Source organism: Pteropus alecto, unplaced genomic scaffold (genome assembly GCF_000325575.1).
Source record: "Pteropus alecto unplaced genomic scaffold, ASM32557v1 scaffold33, whole genome shotgun sequence".
Taxonomy (NCBI): domain Eukaryota; kingdom Metazoa; phylum Chordata; class Mammalia; order Chiroptera; family Pteropodidae; genus Pteropus; species Pteropus alecto.
Window position 1 is genome coordinate 5,444,589 of NW_006435762.1, and position 14,838 is coordinate 5,459,426.

At 34.1% G+C, this 14,838-nt stretch overlaps 1 protein-coding gene and 1 pseudogene across 3 annotated transcripts in view; one reads left to right on the plus strand and one right to left on the minus strand.

The window, feature by feature from the left end:
- Positions 1-14,838, plus strand: part of NLGN1 (neuroligin 1) — a 957,767-nt gene that overhangs the window by 242,248 nt on the left and 700,681 nt on the right. The window lies entirely within an intron of this gene.
- On the minus strand, positions 2-120 carry LOC112479112 (annotated as a pseudogene).

Sequence of the window (14,838 nt, forward strand, 5' to 3'; positions counted from 1 at the left end):
ATACCTATAGCAGCTGGTCTTCCTAGATGGTCTCCTATCCAAGTACTAACCAGGCCCGACCCTCCTTAACTTCCGAGATCAGATGAGATTGGGCTTGTTCAGGGTGGAATGGCTGTAGACTGAAATTTTAGAATTAGGATCCCAATCTATTAATTTTTTTTCAGAACGTTTTTTATTTTACATTTTTTGTTTTGAAATAACCTTCAACTTATAAAATGTTCCAAGCAGAGTTCAAGTGCCTATTTTTCTCCTAAGCCATTTGAAAGTGAGTTGCCCATCATCCTCAAATACTTTAATGTGCATTTCCTAAAAATAAGGACATTCTCCATCCTAATCACAATACAGCAATCAAAATCAGAAAATTAATGCTGCTATATTACTTCATCTAATTCTCAGATCCTGTTAGTTTTTGTCAAGTATTCCAATAATGTTCTTTGTAACCAAAGAATCCAGTTTAAAGTTGTGTTTTGTATTTAGTCTTCATGTCTGTTTAGCCTTGTTCATTCATTCTGATACAGTTCCTCAATCTTTCTTTGACTTCATAACCTTGACATTTTAAGGATTATAGGGCAGTTGTTTGGTAGTCAATTAGTTTGTGTTTGTTTGATGATTTTTTTGCCATTAGCTTTCAAGCATGCATCTTTGGGAGAAGTATTAAAGAAAGTGATGCTAAACTTTTCTCATTTCATCCTCTCAGGTGGTACTTAATTAAGATGATGTCTGCCATTCTTCTTCCCTGTAAAGTTATTTCTTTCCCCTTTGTAATTAACAATTATTTTGAAGGCAATACCTTGATACTAAGTAAATGTCCCATTCCCAGCTAACTTTTAATTAATTAATTAATTTTTATCATGATATACTCATTCTGTTCAATTTTATTTTATGCATTACAATAAGATACTCTTTTTTTTTCTTTTTATGCTCTCATTTCCCCATATTTGACCCATTAGAGCACTTCAGGGTGGATCTTGTACCCTTTACACATGCCCCTATCATCCTTGGAGCAGTGCCTTACTTTCTGGCACAGTAAGATGTTTCAAGCTCATCTCGTACTTTCCCTTCTCAAATCCTGGAGCTAGGCATTTCTCTAAGGAGCCCTCTTTTCTTTGTTCTTTCTTTTTAAATTTTTTTGTCATTTACACTTCATTTTGTTTCTCTAAGGAAAAGGGTAGTTTTGAACAAGTAGAAAGTCAATATCTATTTTTAGTCATGCTAGTTTTCTTATCAAATGTAGCAAAAATGTATAATATACAAAATATTTATTTCATATATGTTGAAATATTTTTATTTGTGTGACATACTTAGTGATAAATCTAATTAAGTCAATATCGATAAGCATTTTTCATTTTGATAATTAATTTTTTTACACAATTTTTCTGGGTGAAAAACAGTTTAAAAAAAATTTTAGAGCAGTTTTAGGTTTAACAGAAAATTGAGTGGAAGCTACAGAGATTTCTCATATGCCCCCTGGCCCCACACATATGTAGCTTCCCCCATTATCAACATCCCCCACCAGAGTGGTGCATTTATTAAAATCAATGGACCTACATTAACACATCATTATCCCCCAAAGTCCATAATTTACATTGTGGTTAATTCTGAGTGTTGTACGTTCAGTGGGTTTTGACAAATGTGTAATGAGATGTATTCATCATTGTAGTGTCATACAGAGTAGTTTAACTGCCCTAAAAATCCTCTGTGCTCCGCTTATTGATTTTTCCCTCCCCCCGCAACCTCTGACAACCACTAATCTTTTTATTGTCTCCATAGTTTTGCCTTTTTCAGAATGTCATTTAGTTGGAATCGCAGTATGCAGCATTTTCAGATTGACTTTTTTTCACTTAGTAATGTGCATTTACGTTTCCTCCATGTTTTGATAGCTTGTTTCTTTTTAGTGCTGAATAATATTCCTATATCTGAATATAGCAGTTCATCCATTCACCTACTGAAGGACATCTTTGTTGCTTCCAAGTTTTGACAATTATAAATAAAGCTGCCATAAACATCTATGGTTATGTTTTTGTGTAGACTTGTTTTCAGCTTCTTCAGATCGATACCAAGGAGCACAGTCACTGGCTTATATGGTAAGAATATGTTCAGTTTTGAAAGAAACTGCTAACCTGTAGTCCAAAGTGGCTGTACCATTTTGCATTCCAGCCAGCAAATGAATGAGAGTTCCTGTTGTTTTTCATCTTCTCCAGCATTTGATGTTGTCAGTGTGATTTTGACCATCCTAATAGGTGTGTAGTGGTACTCATTGTTTTGACTTGTACTTTCTTGATGACATATGAGGTGGGGAATCTTTTCATGTGTTTATTTTCCACGTGTATGTCTTTGGTAAGGTGTCCGCTGAGGTCTTTTGCCCATTTTTTAATGTGATTTTTTGTTGTTGTTTTCTTACTTTTTAAAGAGTTCTTTGTATATTTCAGATCTCAGATCTTTATCAGTTATGTCTTTTGTAACCATTTTCTCCCAGTCTGTAGCTTGTCTTCTCATTCTCTTGACAATGTCTTTTGCGTAGGAGAAGTTTTTAAATTTAATGGAGTCCTGCTTATGCATTATTTCTTTCCTGGATTGTGCCTTTGGTATTGCATCTAAAAAGTCATTGCTGTGCCTAAGGCCATCTAGATTTATCTTATGTTATCTTCTAGGAGTGACTGTTTCCTTTTAGAGGAAAATAATATTTAAAAGCCAAGATCTGGCTGCTAGGTGTTACTATTAGAGTGTCATTCATTCAAAATCTCTTTCAGGAGACAGAGCTGGAGAATATATGTTCGAAACATTCACATCAATATTTCTATCTTTCTACTGATCTATTTAAAACAATGAGTTTATATTAATACTTCAAATTCTAATCAAACATGACAGAATTTATTCTGGATTTCTCTCTTTCCATATTTACAAATTGTTTATCTGTTAGTGAGGAATGTGGCTTCCAGTTTTAAGATTTGTTAAATTCCCCAATCTATCATTACTGCCAGTGCCCCTTCCTCTGCATAGATGCCCTCCTCACCCTACTTGGGCTCTGACAGTCCTCGCCAGGCTGTCCACCTGTGTGAACACCCCCCTCATCCCTTTTGGGCTTCAACAGCCTACGTCTGGGTTTGTCCCTTTGTAGATGCCCTCCTCATCCTGCTAATCCTCCGACTCCCCACATTGGGGTGCCCTCAGTGTGAAACATCTTCTTACCCTGCCAAGGTCTGGCTCTGCACCACCACGATCCATGCCCTACTCTATGAGGATACTTTCCTTACTCTGCCTCACCCAATTACTTTGACTTAATTATTTAGTAGAGAATAAGGGAGAAGGAAGAAAGCCATATCTTTTATGTCCCTCAGTAAAATTTATACTTGTTGGTTTTCTTGTTAGCTTCCTAGCCATCTTATATTTTTGTTTGTATTGTGAATATGTTTTCTATTTTCACCTTATTTTTGGCATATAGGAAAGTTTTATTTATATGTTGAGTGTTTAATTTATAACCAGCCAGGTTCTTGAGCTATTTTATATAGATTTAATCATTTTCAATTTAAGAATCATAATTTCATCTTCAAATAGTAATCGTTTTGCTTCTTTCTCATGTTTATTTAATCAGACTTTTCCTATAACATTAGTTTTCATATCATTGTATGCATAATGGATGTTTTCTGAAATAGATAAAAGTTCTTTGCAGTTGGGAAGCTCTTAGCTTTGGTTGTATAATTTGTAGGAAAAAAGTTATAGAAATAGAAGTATCCATAAAATTTATTGCTTAGTATTAAGATTTATTTCTGACATATTCTGATTAATGTACTATAGTAAGATATATAAAATCATAAAATTCAAAAAAGTGAGGGCTTTTTAAATATATTTAAGAATCAGCTAACATACTGATCGAACTTTAAGATTAGATTCTTTTCCTTCTAGACTATGAAAATAGAATTTACATGATTACACAGAATTCCAGAATCAACTTTAATTCAAGATCCTTAACTAGAAAGTGAGGGTCAGCTGGGATGGGAAATTATGAAATTAAAACTATTTATTATGAATGGTTTATATTAGACACTTTTAGACTTACTTGCATTACTCAAAATAATCTTCCCTTAAGTTTCCATTCATTTCCTAAAATATCCTAAAGGTATCAAAAGGATAGCACGGTAGGTTCTAATTTTCTTATTCTTGCTCTTGAAATAATATATGAGGTCTTTGTAGCAGTGGTTTTCAAATTGTAACATACATATGAATTATCTGTATATGGGAGTTGGGAGTTTGCATTTCAATCAAACACTCCAGGTGAATGCAGATCCATAGGCAGCACTTAAGAAACACTGATTTAGAGTGAGACGATATTTAAATAAATGTTTCAACTGGTATACTTTTGTTTCATGTGGAAACAATCAGAAGTATTGTTTTTGGTGAGGATATCAAAATTTAGGAAACAGAAGGCATTGTGTAGTTGGAGTCAACTGCATTCTATATACTCTACTTCCAAAATAGGCTATTGATGTTCATCATCTCTCTCTGGGACCAAGAGTTAAGTTCCTTGAACGCTCTTATACTTTCTTAGGTTTTTTGTAAAATGACACCACAAAAATAGTGGTGTCACTAAAAGGAGTTGCAAAGCCACTCTAGTCTTTAGTTATTTATCCAATTTTCAGTGTTTAGGAGGCTTTCTTCCAGGCAAGGGTAAGTTCGGAATTATCTATGAATAGCCACAAAATAATGGTTGTTGCTTGGAAACTTCAAAGTATAGCACATGTTTTAGAGGAAATTATTTGGTCATTTGGTCTAATGTAAAACCAGAAAGTTGGCCTGAAATTCGCCTAACAATTTGAAATATGTTGGTGTTCAGTTCCGTGTAACTAATGCTCTACTTTATCTGTTGGTCCCTTTGCTTTTTGTCACCTCTGAGGACCAGAGCTGTGAAGCTTGAGGCCACTCAGGATCCAATTTTGTGACAAATCCCCCAGGGCTCATTGGAGTGGCAGTAAGTTCTCACAGTTTGATTTCCTTTCAACTATTAAAGTGTTAGAAAAGTAGCAACAAAGACTCCCTGGAAAATAGCAATTCTGTTTCCTGACTGTCCTCCATAGTAATGACTTATGTCTTTTGTTCCATTGATTTTTTTTGATGAATAATTTTAATATTTTTCTCCATATAATATATGATATATTTTCACAAATTGGCATAATCCTTTAACTGTTTTGAGTGTAGCCACTGTTTCTCACATTCTTCCTCATTCTGTTCCTATCATCTGCCGAGGAAAGTTGATTTTATTTTTAAAAATTTCTTTAGCCTTTTAAGCTGTTATTTTCACTTTAAATATACGTATGGTGTTTTTCTGTTATAAAGTTAGATCCTCTTTTAATAGTATAGATATCTATAAAAACCTCATGTTCACTGAAACATTATTTTGTGGTGTTTTGGCATCAGTTCAGTAGAAGAAGTCATTTTTAGGAAAAAAAATGTAATATAGCCTACACCATGCATTCAGTAAAAAAAAAAAAAGAAAGAAAGAAAAGAAAAAAAGGACTAACTTTTAATGAGGGAGGGATATGATGAGGAGGAAATATTGGCATTTGAGTCTGACAAAAACACCTGTACCAAACTGACTCTGTTTTTTTGTGACTATGCCCAGAAACTGATTAACCTACAAAGACAAGTACAAAATCAAACACATGATCTACTTTACTAGTAGTATTGTTCTTACTTTTGAGCATATCTAAAATTTAAATTATCAAATAGTAAGTGAATCCAGCATTTGCTGAACAAAAATATGGATGAGATTATTATAAAGCCTTGCTAAGATATTAAGATATCAGTTATAAATGACTGACATTAAAAGAGAAATAATTTTTCATTGTTATTATTCAAATATGCTAATAAAGAAACATCTAGATATATTTCCTAATAGTCAAATTATTTAAGAATATTTAGAAACAAACAAAAGAGACTGCTGTTTATCATGCATTTTCTGTTTGCTCTTATTAGTGGCTCCCATTCTTTGGCCAATAATGCATGGCACACATAGGAGTTCTGGAACATATTTTAATAACTTTGAATTTCCTACCACTCTCTCATGCTGTGGGGACTCCATGCTGTAGGGAAGCTAAATGGGGAAGATTCTGTATTTGTGGCAAGGAGAGTTGACTTCTATGCATGCTTTAACTATGCATCTCGTTAATGCTGTAATAGACCTACTGATTATTATTTGTTTGTGACCCTAGCCCACCTAGACCCAAGTTCTGTCCTTCTGTCTCTTGTTCTATGCCTTGGGAGGCTGACTTTGACCTCTATGAGCTGCATTTATCTAGATTCCTTTGAAAGCTGGCTCTCTGTTTAAATCTGGCAAATGTACATTAATAGCAGGAGAATAGAGGGTAGTAGGAAAGAGAATCTGGGTTATTCCCCATCTCCTCACTCTTTCTCTTCTTGGCCCATGATTTCTAGCAGAGACTCTATCCTTACATGACTATAAGTCTGCCTGGATGTTCCCTTGTCCATCCATGTCTCCAGCTTTAATGTACCCCAGTAATACTATTAGCTTTTTATTTTTTCTTGCCCTAGGCCAGGAAATAACTTTCTTCAGTTGCTGTTCTCTGGATGCTGCAACATTCCTTTTTGGTTCCCTTCACCCTGCTCACAACACTATTAGTTGTCTTTGATTAAAATCCCTTGGGTTCGAGTCTGATTCCTGCGTGACTGACACAGCATGTAATAGCAATAAGATGCACTGTGTAACGCGTTTGGTTGTCAAAACTCCATTGTTGGTTATAGAAATAAGGTGGAAAACCTAAAGAAGGTCTTCAGGATATAATCTGTCTGGAAGGTATTTATATTTGAAATAGCTTGACTAGTGTTCCCTACTGCTACTAAGCTCAGCTTTCTCTGTTACTGCAACTAGCTCCTCAGCTACTGGCATTACCTACTACCCCTAACACCGCTGTGCCTGCTGAGGCAATAACTACTGCTTTCACCTTCACTCCTACTGCAAGGAGCCTATCATTTGCAGTAATCAGTAGCCTTTAAAGTGGGTTAAGGGAAGATGAGGCTTTTACAGGAACATTAGTAAAAGACAGTTAAGCTGAAATAAAACATGCATTGGAATTTATCCAGCACTCCTCCTCCTATGGAAGGAACCTCGATGGAAATTATGTTTCTAATCCGAGTTGTGCTCCTTGGTACTGAGTTTATAGCTGCCTTTCCCTCCTCTGTCTTGACTCTCTATTTAGCTTATCTGACTGACTTCTCTCTTATTCAGCTATCCACTTTTGATGCCCTTTAAGTTTTATCTCCAGACAGTGATATGCCAACTATCATGCAGGAACTAACATCTTTGTTTCCTCCAGTGTTGTTCCTGCCACCAGTGCTCTTGGCTTGGCTTCTGTTAATGCTTTAACTTTGATGACCACCCCCCTCCCCTACCATTCACATCCCTCTTCTCATCACAAAGACTTGTGCAACCATCCTGCTGCTTCTTGGTCTGCCATCTTTGCTTTCCTTGATTCTGCCTTCCGTAATAACAGTTACCCTTAACCACTGCCACCATCATCTCCACTGTTAACTCGGCGATTTCCACCAACTGCTGATTTAACAGTCTGTTTCCTTCTTTATTTAAGCCCTTAAACTGAGCTTCAAATATCTAATTCCCACAGATTATGAAATTTGGTATTTTGGATTTTGTTTTTAACACTTCAGACTTAGTGTAAAGAAAGGTTCGTTCTCGAGAATTCGTTAAGTTTAGGGTTTATAGCAGATGCATGAGTATATTTTTATCTTGAGGAAATAGGATTACGCCTTTGATCATTTGATTATTTTGAGATAATTTCATTTTAACAGTGTTTTTTTTTTTTTCCTTCTTTCGAATCCTATTTCCAAACCAACACCTTATTCATTTGGCAATGGAGAAAATCTTATATTCTGAATGCAATAAAGTTTCTGTAGCGGAAACCCAATTTTCTGGTTAAGATGAGAGTAGAGTTTAAATAAGGTGATGAAAACCTGAGTGTTATATTGTCTTTACTATTAAAACTATATAAAGAAAAAATGACTAAAATAAAGGAAATAAATGACTGAAATAAAGAAACTTGCCAACTTTCTAATGAAAATTTTCTCTAGATTTTGGGCTATACTGCTAGTGCTAGTATCAGGGGTCTACTATTTCCCAAAGAGCGTATGATATAAAACTTTTTAAAAAAATTAACATGATCCTGATGTCTGTTAATAATTAGGAATCATCGATAAAAGCTTTTACTTATTTTTATAGTTTTCTTTTCAAAGCTTAGAGTTATAATTTTTAAGAAAGTCATAGACAAACTGTGGAAGATTTAGGGAGCATTAAAAGTGACTCAAGAGTTTTAAAATGAGACCTCTGAAGAAAGCTTACAGGAATTAAAATTAGTAGAATGAAAAGACGAAGGTACAATTGACTTCAGGGGGTCAACGGACACTGAATGTTCCTTTTTCTTCTTTGAATATAAGAAGAGGGAACAGTAGTACATGTTAGTAAGAAAAGTAAAAACCATAGATTCTTTGTGAATATTTTTAGAAATCTCTTTTCTGAAGTTCTTCAAAAATAGACTTACTTGGAAAATTTGCTCAACGTTTATAAATTACCTTCAGTAGAAACATAGTTTTTCAGAGATTCTTATTTTTCTAAAATTTCCTCAGTCAAAGATGCTTGGGAAATGTTGCATATTATATACCTTTCTTGGATATTAGCAACTTGCACTAACATAATGCAGGCTCTGAGAAGTCCTGTAAAGAAAAGAACTTGTTAAAGTTGTTTAATGCTTAGTCAACAAAGTTTATTTGCACAAGAGAAGGTTCCCTGCCCCCATCCCCATAACACACATCACATTCTTTAGTTTCCTCTTAACACTTGTTTAGAAAGCACTGGTTTAAAACCTGGAGAATGAATTCCCAAATCTGTTGAGGCTCACTTTCAAGATTATATTAAGAAATGTTTGACTTTCAAGATTATATTAAGAAATGATTGTGATCTTGTGGAATTTAATCCAAGTGATGAATGGGAATTAAATAAGATATATGTAGGAAACTATACAAAAGAATTATCTTGAGGTTGATTAAATGTTTTATGCATCTATTCTTGTGAATTATATGTACCAGGATGGAGAACACAAGGAAAAAATGTGCTGGTTTTGAATATTTGAAGAAACAGGTTTATTTTATACAGTTAAAAGCACTCTCTATGTACCTGCAAAATAATATATATGAAGTGTATGTTTACATTATTAACCACCAGGCCATGACGTAAATGCCTGGATGCTTTCCGCATTTTTCTAATTTTAGTATTTTGAAATACATTTCATGAAATATTTATTATAGAAAGTCGAGGTGCATATAAGCCTTTTAACTTTGAAATCATGACACTTGCATTCAAATTATGCAAAATATGTGAAAACAGCAATTAACTTAAATTTGGAGGAATGAAAGTATCCTTGTAGGTTGGAAGAATGCCAACAACATTTGGGAGCTTAATTCTGTTACCTATTTCTCCCCATGCAATGATTTATGCTGAGTACATTGTCAATTTACTCTTGATTTTAAACTCATTAAATATTGAAAATTGTAAAACTATAGAGAACTAGAAGGTATTTTGAATGAGTGAAGAGTATTGAGTTATAGTTGTATTTAAAATGTGTCGAATGGTTATTTTTCCCCTTTGAAATACTAATCGTATTTCTCATTTAATTCTTTCTAATTATTTTCATTCTAGGGTTAACTTTGTTTAGTCCCTCCTTTGAATAAAGTAAATCACATTTTTCTCGTATCCAACTAAGATAATGTGTAAATTCAAAGTGTCTAATACTCCCCAAGGAAAGAGAGACTACTGCAGACTAATTTTCGTAACTTTACTTTGTTACCACATAAATGACCATGTACAGATATCTGTGTTAAAGGGTCTAAATTTTACTTTAGTTTTCTTGTATATTTTCAGTAATTAATGAATCTTATCATTAGACCAGAAACAACTATAAAATTTTATTTTCGTGACTATAGTGAAACTTAAAAAAATTAAATTCTTTTAGGAATGTTCTTGATTCATGCAAGATTTCATGATAAGCATTACGGGAGGCAATATAACATAGGGTTCCTGAATTTAAGGATATTAATAACTTGGCTGCTATTAGTTCTAGTTACAAATCTTTTATAACTTATACTCTGCCTGATTATACTATAACTTTGTTGAACAATTATATATATACATATATTACATATATGTATATATATAAAATTAAATAAGCAACCTTCAGTATTAACAAAATACAGTTCGACTTTATAACTCTGTATAACCAGCTTAAAAGAAAAAACAGAGTGGTTGAAGCCAATTGGTGTAACAAAGCATTTGCATTACTAGTCTTTCTAAGGGAGGAAATTAGCTGTATATTTTAAACTGGACACACAGATTTAAAATAGAATGCCAAATTTTAATTTTTTCCCTTTGATAAAATATTCATAAAAGTATAAATTGAAGATTTTGTGACTAAATTATTATTTTTTTGTAGTGTACTTTTCTCTTGACATTGTTTTACACAGTGTTATCAATTATTTTTTCTGTCGCCTTGAGGTTTTCTAAAAATTGTTCCCTAATTTGGAAAACATTTAATAAGAAGGGAGTAAACAACACATATTTGTATTGGCAGTATGGAGAAGATTTGCCTCAAGTCTCTATAGGTAACATGATTGACTCTGGAGAACCACTATATATTTGATGGCCCACATGAGGTCTTTTAAATTTACTTTCCAACTTGGAATTTGGATACTTAATTCCCAACTGTCAGTAATAGTGCTTTTCTGGTGATTTATGAATTTCTATTGCTTTAGGAGGAAAAACGTGTAAACGTTACTGTTAAGATGGAATTTTTTCTAGAGAATAATTTCATTGTATTTTCTTCGTAGAAAGACTATTATGCAAGTTAAACCCATAACCATTTAGTATTGAAAATTGTAATGCTATGAAGAACTAGAAGAGATTAAATTCTTTCAACGTAATGCAGTTTTGAAATAGATCATTTATACCTGCTCATACTTATTCATTGACAGTGTGCCACTCTGTAAATAATGACTTACTTAACTGACCAGTGAACATACTTTCTTGGGTAATAAGCTATATACGATTATATTGACATTTTGGTGCTTATTTGCTCATAATTTATGTTCCACTCTATTTCTGTTGATATCTATCTCTAAAGAATTTCAACTTGGAAAGATATTGCAAAAAACACAGTTTGAGAAGTATAGCATGTACTGGGCACCTTTTTAAAAATCTTGGCAACATTTCTGAATACAATTCTAAGATTATAGAAATTCAAAATTATAGTCTTATTCATAGAATTCTGATTTAAAAATCCTTTCAGAAAGTTCAATGTCTTCTTTTTTAAAGGTTATTATAAAATCTATTCCATATTTGATATTACGTTGTAGACTTAGGAAAAAATGATTGATAGATATTTGTGGCTACCTTACTGTATAGCAGGAGAGCGGGTAATGCTGCTTATCAAAATGGATAGGCTCTAATATCCATAAAATGGAAGATAAAACTTAGGCTTCTGCTTGAATTAAATGAGCCACTGATGTAATTTCATGCAAGTTCAGTATACATTTATTCCACCTCTACTTCTGTCATTCTCTTCTTCCAATTTTGACAGGGTAACTTTTGCATAGTTGATTTATTACCGAGGTATTACAACTGTTAATTTAAGTACAGATGTGTAGATTTTGGTCTTTAAAAATCACCTACTCTGATTTTCATCACTTTGTAAAAGAAAAACCAAAAGCCCCAAAATATCTATATTTTATTTTCTCCAATTTGGTTGCCTTGAATAAAATGGGTAATGATCAAAAAGGTTAAAATTTGAAAATGTCCTTATCATATTAGTTTATATTTTATGCTCCTTGCTTCAAAGGCTAGACATTCACAACTATAGGCTGTAGGTTCATACTGAGATAATTAGTCCATTTTTCATATATATACACATATATTTTATAGTTCTTTAAAATTATTTAAAAATGTTTTCTTTCTTTGTTGTTTCGTTCTGCTGCTTCAGAAATGCAAACTATAAAGAAATACATAAAAAAAAGCTTACTCATGCGAAAAACCATCATCATTTCCTGTCCATCAATGCCTTTTCTTTTATCTGATATCATAGTAGGATCATCTGTTACATATGTATGACATTCTTAGGTTAATTGAAGCTTAATTCCCAGGCTGAAAACAACTCTTCAAGAAAGGCATACGTTTCAAATAATAGAAGCAAAACCTAAGACTTGGAGAAATTAGATAATTTGTGAATGATCACGCTGCTGATAAATGGCTGAACTGATTCCAGTTTTGAGCTTGTTGCCCTCTTCATGTTGTGAGCTCAGTTGTTGCCCTCTGCTCTAATACACGAATGCTTTTAGAACCTGCTGAGGTATGTTGGACAGTTATTTTCCACACTAAATGGCTTCAGATTGCTAAATCTTTGGAGCCATTGTGCTTTTTATAGATCAGCAGCCTTCTTCCCCATTCTTGGTTGACTCCAGTAGGGTTTGTTTTCTTTGTGCTTGCACCAGGGCAGCTGAGCACTGTTGGAGGAAATCAGAAACCAGGGAAGTTAGGAACATTTTAAATCACACTGACCAATCACAGCTGAGCCCTCAACATAGCCTAGCAATTCTACTGTCCTTCTCTGATCTCCTACTTGGTGCAACACAGATTTCAAAGCTTTTCCACCTTTAGCAGACATTTGATCCATCCACCTTCCCCTTACTGTGAGCAGATGACCCCTCTTTCTGCTTTACAGTGAAAATAAAAGCTATCAGACACAAATTCTGTCAACTTTCTTGCCATCATTCATATTCAGACTTTATTATTGCTGCATTAAAATGAAAGTCATATTTTGTTAAATACTTAAAATATGTAAACTTTATTCTAGGTATTGTATGTACAGATATGAACAAGACAAACATGTTTTCTGGTCTCATGGAACTATCATTCTATAGTAGAGACAGACAATAAAGTTATATAAAAATAAACATAAATGATAATTTAAAAATAAGTTCTAAGAAGACAATAAAGCAGGTAATATAAAACAGTGACTGGAATGGGAGAAGGCAGCATTTACTAGAGTGGCAAGGTAAGATGCCTCTTGGGGAGCAATATAGTTTGGTGATTAAGAGCATAGACTGAGATCCAGTTTCCCCTCTTATAGTCTGAGTAACTTTGAGCAAGTTATTTAAACTCCCTGTTTCTGAGTTTCTTCATTTGTAAAGTTGAAGCTTAACAGGACTTTTATAATAGGGTTAGTGTGAAGATTAAATATATGCAATGTGTTTAGAATAGTGCCTGGATTATAGGAAACATTCAATGATCATAGCTATTATATCTGTCAAAGATAAATTAGCACACTGAAAAGAGTTCAACTGAAGAGTGTTTAAGCAAGGAGTCATTTATGGATGTATAGGCTTTGCTAAGGAAACCAGAAAGAGATAGCAAATCATCTAGGTAATAGCAACAATGGGAAGCCATTACTACCTTGAAACCTGAAGAGTCAAAGAGAAGGACTGATATTATAAACCAGAGCCAGGTGGGAGGGAGCAGTAGCTGTGGTGGAAGATCCTCCTCAACAAGAGCTGTGGCAATGGAGAAAGGTGGCCACTGTTAAGTCACCCTTCAGTCTCGTGGCAATGCTTATTATCAGTCTACTCAACCAGAATTCAGGAATAAGGGAGTTTAGGTGGGGCAGTTGGTGGAGGTCATCTTTTCAAGGCATAGAACAGAGAAGTGAAGGGTGGAGAATAAATTGGGGAAGACAGTAGGCAATCAGCTATCATCATCATCATCATCATCATCATCATCACCATCATCATTGTCATTATTATTAAGTGATGTTTGAGCTGAGAGGTCAGGCCATTCAGAGATTAGGGCAAATAGTACCAGAAAGAAAGAACAACAACTGTCAGTGAGCTGAAGCATGGTTATTGCATGTTGTGCAGATTTTGTACTATATACCTCCAGGGACTGGTATTCATAGAGGCTTTGTTCACAAAACAGAGAGTTGAGAGTGGTCTGAATAAAAGAAAGAAAAAAGAGAATTAAGGGAGAAATGTAACTAGAGAGATAGGCAGGGCTAGGTTATCTGGTTCTTATGGGTCATGCTAAGGAGTTTGAGTCTTGTTTTATATATACTAGGAAGGCCCTTGAGAATTTTAAATAAAACAATAGCTTGGTCTTATCTATATTTCTAAAAGACAACTTTTGAATACTACTTGGAGATTTAGTGTGGACAGAGCAAGCATAGAAGCAGGAAAGTTGTCACGGTAGTCTCAGTGAGAGATGATGGAGACTTAGACTAGAGTGAAGGTAATAGAGACAAAAGTGGACTGAATCTGGGTATGTGGAAAGTACAGTCAATAGGCTTTGGATTGATTGAATATGGAGGAGGTTTAGAATGAAGGAAATAGAGGAATCAAGGGTGATTTCAAGTCTTGTTTTAAGCAACTAGGTGGATTAGCATTTATCAAAAATTTATCAAAAAGCCTGGGAGTAGAAAATTTATATGTGTGTGTATGTGTGTGTGTGTGTGTGTGTGTGTGTGCGTGTGTGTGTGTATTGAGGGTGGTGATAGAGGGGGTGATACATGGTAATTGCAGAATCGAGTTCTGACATGTCTGTGAGGTAAGCCAGTAGATGTATTAAGGAGATAGTCCAGCAATCAGTGGTAAATTAAGACCTGAAATATACATTTAGGTGCCATCAGCATAACGATGATATTTAAAGCTATGGAGAGTATAGTTAAAAAAGAGGATTAAGAACTGAGCTCCAGGGTTTACCTCAATGTTGAGAGATTCTAT